Genomic DNA, 5,838 nt, shown 5'->3' on the forward strand with positions numbered 1-5,838 from the left:
GCAAACAGCAAACAGGCTCTTCCTGTCAGGCAGGGCATGGGGCTGTTTATTTGTTTCCATGGGTACGGATATGTAGGTGTGGGCATGCTTTATCAATGAGATCCCTTTTCATCTTTCAGGATTCTTTCATATAAAAGAATAGGTAATACAATTAAGTATTATCCTGAGAACTTGCTAAACTGAAAAATTAGATCAATTGTATTTACTACTAAGCCTTCAAACCCATGGTCCCCTCTTCACATTCTTAGATGGCTCTTCAACAGAACTAGAACTATCTCCCAGAGGCTTGAATGACTTTCCTGGCTGATATCCATCAAGTTGCTGTATCATAGAGAGGCCCATGCAAGCAGTTTCTCTTTCTCGCCTCCGCCATTTACACACGTGTTCCAGCTCATAGGAAATGAGCTCCATGGTGTCATTTAATCCCATTAGCAACTTTAATGAAAGAGAAAATAAAAATATTTCAAATAATGTCTGCCCTTGGCCTCAGCCTTTATTTTAGTATAAAAACACCAAAATCAGCGTGAAAAAAAGACCAAGGAGGATTCCAGGCTTATACCTGGCACCTCAGATGCTTGAGAATGCCTGCTATAGTTCCCTTCTGGACACAACCCCACCCCATGGCTCCAAAGATCACTAGTATCAAGGCATTAAATTCAATAATTTCCCATCTGTTAGCAGTCACTTGAGTCACTTTAATCATAGCCATATGCCAAATTTCTGAGTCAAGAAATTAAGGTCTGATAGAGTGTATGAAAATATCAGTGGTCTAAAATATACAAGATTCCTGTATCTATGACTAGTTTTTAACACTTTCAAGCTCCATGACCAATACCAAATAATCTGTTTTTTCTGAGACTCATTTTCCTCCCTCTAAATAGAAGTACCTCATGTGTCATCAACTTGGGAGAGTTCATGAAGAACTGATGAAACACTTTATAGGTCCTCAATCTGCCAGTTCATTCCCCAGATGGCCTCAATGGCCGAAGCTATGCCAATCTGAAACCAGGAGACAGAACCCTCTTCTGCGTCTTCCACATGGGGGCAGAGGCCCAAGGACTTGGGCCATCTTCCACTGCTTTTCCAGGTCATAGCAGAGAGCTGGATCCAAAGCACAGCAGCCGGGACTCAAACCAGCGCCCACATGGGATACCGGCACTGCAGGCAGTGGCCTTACCTGCCATGCCCCAGTGCCAGCCCCATGATTATCATTTTGATCCTGATAATTCTTTGCTATGGGAAGATGTGCTGTGTGTTGTAAGATGTTAAGCATCATTGCTGTGATCTACCTGTAATCTACTGTGATCTACTGTAACACTGTCCCAACTGTGACAAAATTATGTCCAGACTTTGCTGAATCTCTCCCCATGATAAAACTCTGTAGCTTCTCAGTTAAGAAATGGGAGGGTAAGATTCTTGCTCTCTTACTTATAAGTTGTCATCCTGGATAATTTACTTACCCTCAGTCATTTTAAGTATACATTGGGGATAGCAATAGTAACGATAATAATAATTATTATTATAAGAAGAAGGAAATAAGGTAATATTATTTTGTGGATTAAGTGACAAAGCTTATTTAACAAATACTTACACTGTGTATTTTACGTTTACATTTCAATATTTTACGTAATAAACATGATGATCTGATGAGATGAGTAACATTGTTAGGTCTTTTTTACAAATGGGAAACCAGAGATGCAGAGATTAAACATCTTGCCTGATTCCATAGAGCAAGTTGCAGAACCTGAATTCAAATCTTAAACTGAAGCCTTATACAATTCCTTGGATCCAGATGCTAGATCCCATCAGAACCTGGTCTGTCACAGTTTTCCAGTATCCCTTCTGTTGCTCTGGATTCGTTCTGAGAGGAGCACAGTGGGGGCAAGAAGCACAGAGTCACCACACAGACACCAGGAGTCAGGAATCGGGTGAAAGTAGGCCAGAAGTGAGCAGCCGGCAGACTCTTTTATTTCAGTTGGTACAGCAGCTTATATAGCCAAGGCAGCCAATCCAGTCAAGGGGTGGTTTATGACCTAACCAATCACAGCCTGTTGCCAGGCATTTCCATTGCCAGGTGGGTTCTAAAGCCATTCCTGAGTAACTGACGCTTGCTTGCCAGTGGCCGTCTTGTTATGGCCTTCTCATTCCACCACACCCTTCCTTAGCTTAGTTTCTTTTTCCTGTTTTTATAATTGTAAATCAACATCTTAATCAAATTAGCCCTATAGGGTTTCTAATCACTAGATTCATGAGGTCATTTATCTCCTTTATAGATAATATTTTGATGTTCAGTCTTGTCTTGAGAGATTCCTTTTCCAGGAATCCCAGGCCCTGGGTAAAATGTAACAGCCACCTGCACACAGACCCAGGATGATGAGAGCCCACCTTGCCGTCATCAAATATCCATAACACAATATCACCAACAAATTGAAGGTGGGCCTTGAGCACTGCAGACCAACTATGATCTTTGTTTCTAGCTAAACACGCATCTCTCAGCTCCAACTTCAACCTATAAGAACTTTTATTCCTAACACTTCAGAAATCCAGGGAATTAGGCAATGACTGCCCATATCTTCGCTCTGCAATTTGCAATTTACGCTGCTGTTCTTCTACCACCCTGGCATCTGTATTTAGCTCACTGCATTTCAGCTGAGTAGATCCAGTTTTGATGGTTCTGCAGCAACTTCTCCAATTAGTTATGGGGGTGCTCTATATCAAATTCAGGGAGTCTGGCTAAAGAATCTAGCTCTTCATTATTATGTCAGGCTGTCTTCAGAAACTGGGTGTAGAAAGAGCTGGCAGGTGTCTGGCACATAGTAAGAGCCTAATAGATTGCATTGATTGTTAGATTAGTGTTATTATTCTGTACTGCTCTGCAAGCAGGTGCTATGCCATATGTACTTGTTTAAAAACTGTGTCCTTACAAGCACCTTGTGAGCTAGACAGCACAGGGAAGCAATAGCATCTTCCTCTGATGAATAATGAACCTGCATACTTGTCAGAGGGTTGAGAGGAGTGTGAATGAGAACTCAGTTTTCCCCATCCTAGGTGACCTGTCTCTAGTATCACAAACCACCTGTCAGAGCACTGTATCAAGTGCTCTGAGAAGATAAGGACGTTGATAGTGAATAAGGGTCTGCTTTCAGAAGGTCTAAGGCAGGTTGAAGGACAAAAGCATTCACAAGGAAAAACACATGACAAGAGTAGAAAGTGTAGGATCTGCTAAATGGTAGGATAGACTAACAATACTCTAATAGAATTTCAGACAAAAGATGGAGTTAAAGGGCTCTGTGGCTGCTGTTGTGATCCAGCAGGTTTAGCTTCCACTTTCAACACAACCGTTCCATAGCAGAGCGCTGATTCCAGTAACAAGTGCTCCATTTCTGATCCAGCTTCCTGCTAATGTGCCTGGAAAAAGGGTGGAAAGTGGCACAAATACTTGGTCCCATGCTACTCATCCAGGCACCTGGTTTTGGCTTGCTCATTTCCAGCCTTTGTAGCCACTTCAGTAGTGAAGCAGTAAATAGAAGATTCTCTCTTTGTCTTTCCCGCTCTCTATTTAAATAAGTATGTTTATTTAAGTAAATAAACAGATAGATAAATAAATAAATAAATATTTAAAAGGAAAGAGCTCTGAATTTTAGTGCCAGCCATTTGGTATGAGGGTTAAGATGCCTGGGTTCAAGGAATGAGTGGTTCTAGTCTTGGCTTTGCTACCAATTCCAGCTTCTTGATGAGATATACAGTGGGAAACAGCAGGTGATGGCTCAAGAACTGGGTCCATTGGAAAACTCCCATTAAGTTTCTAGCTCCCAGCTTTCTCCTGGCCCAGCCCTAACTTTTGTGGCCATTTGCAGAATGAACTAGTAGATGGGAAGTTCTCTCTCTCTCTGCCCTTTAAATCAATTAAATAGATAAATAAAAATTTTTCCAAAGAGCTATGAACTTTATTTTTTTTAAAGATGTATTTATTAATTTGAAAGAGTTACACCGAGAAAGAAAGGCAGAGAGAGAGAGAGAGAGAGAGAGAGAGAGAGAGAGAAAGGGAGAGGCCTTCCATCCTCTGGTTCATTCCCCAATTAGCACTCACAAAGATGAGAGCTGCGACAGGAGCTCCTTCCAGATCTCCCATGTGGGTGCAGGAGCCCAAGAACTTGGGCCATCTTCTACTGCTTTCCTAGGCCATAGCAGAGAGTTGGATCAGAAGTGGAGTAGACTCGAACCTGCATCCACATGGGATGCCAGCACTGGAGGTGGTGGCTTTACCTGCTGCGGTTTTACCTGCTAAGCCACAGCACCAGCCCCAAGAGCTATGGACATTGAAGAATGATTTTCAGGGTCAGGCACTGTGGCATGGTGGGCTAAACCTCTGCCTGTGGTGCCAGCGTGTCATATGAGTGCTGGTTCATGTCCCAGATGCTCTTCTTCCTATCTAGCTCTCTGCTACGGCCTGGGAGGGCAGTGGAGGATGGCCCAACTGCTTGGGCCCCTGTACTAACACAGAAGACCTGGAGGAAGATCCTGGCACTTGGCTTCAGATCAGTCAAGCTCCAGCTGTTGTGATCATTTGGGGAGCGAGCCAGCAGATGGAGGACCTTACTCTTGTCTCTCCCTCTCTCTGCCTGTAACTCTACCTCTCAAATAAATAAATAAACATTTAAAAAAAGAATGACTTTAAAATGCACTTTTAAAACTGTATTGAAGCTCTGTGTACCAGGTATTATAATGGATGCTGTAGGTAAAATAGGTACAACAGGGATTGCTGGACCTGTGTCTCCGAGAAGATGTTCATGCTAAAACTCCATTTTAAAGATGGAAAACTGATATCAGAAATGACCCCTAAAATATATACCAAAATGTAGCCTTTTAAACTTCCCCAGAATCACCATATGTTACTGGAATTTGGGGTGCCATATGATATCACCATATGCTTATTAATAAATCCCCAATATTAATAAGCCAGAGAGGGTTCTTGCCTAATTTTTAGAGAAGAATTCTAAATACTGGCATAAATAAATGAGGCAGCATGGTACATTTTAGGCTTTTATTCAGTGAGGGAAATCATAGGGGTGTGAGAGCTTTATCTAAGGGAGGGGGGGGTAAATCTGGGTTCATACCAAGCCCCAGGAACCAGCCACGTGGAGAAGCATCTAAGCCAGAAAGTCTAGGGTGGGTGGCCTGAAGGCCATGTGCCCTAGGGGTGCAGGACTACAGCCAGCCCCCTCCTGGCAAGACAACAGGAAACAGAAGAGAAGGGCAGACACACGTGTCCCAGGCTTTTAACCCACTTCCAAAGGGGAGTGGTTAATTAACCTGATTAGCTGGTAGGCACCCAGGTGTGGCCGGGTAGGGGCATGAGGTCACACAGGGGCGTGGCGAAGGCGTGGTCTTCCAGCTCACAAACCTAATAGATTTTATCCCATATGCCTGCCTTCTTCAAAACTAGCCTCACCCAGATAAAATTCTGGCAGGAATTCTCATTGTTAATTTAAATTCAGTCTTAGAATTCCATTCCCAAGCTATTTCATGTGCAAATGCTAAAAAGGAAAGGAAATTCAATGCCCATAGAATAATATAATCACCGAAAGCAAGGAAATCAAAATGCCACTAATGAAAATGACATGAAAATTCAAAGAACAACTATTTTCTTTCAGGAAGAAAATGCCTTTTATAGAGCAAAGTAAATGAGAAATTATGTAGCTGGGCCCATCATTGTGGTACTGCAGGTTAACCCAGAGTCTGCAATGTTGCCATCCCAAATGGTCCATCCCATATGGACCTGTTCTAGCCCTGTCACTCCACTTCCACTCTAGCTCGCTGCTAATGCACCTGGGAAAG

The sequence above is a fragment of the Oryctolagus cuniculus genome, chromosome 1 (assembly GCF_051225735.1).
Source record: "Oryctolagus cuniculus isolate XC-2025 breed Fujian yellow rabbit chromosome 1, ASM5122573v1, whole genome shotgun sequence".
In the NCBI taxonomy this organism is placed as follows: Eukaryota; Metazoa; Chordata; class Mammalia; order Lagomorpha; family Leporidae; genus Oryctolagus; species Oryctolagus cuniculus.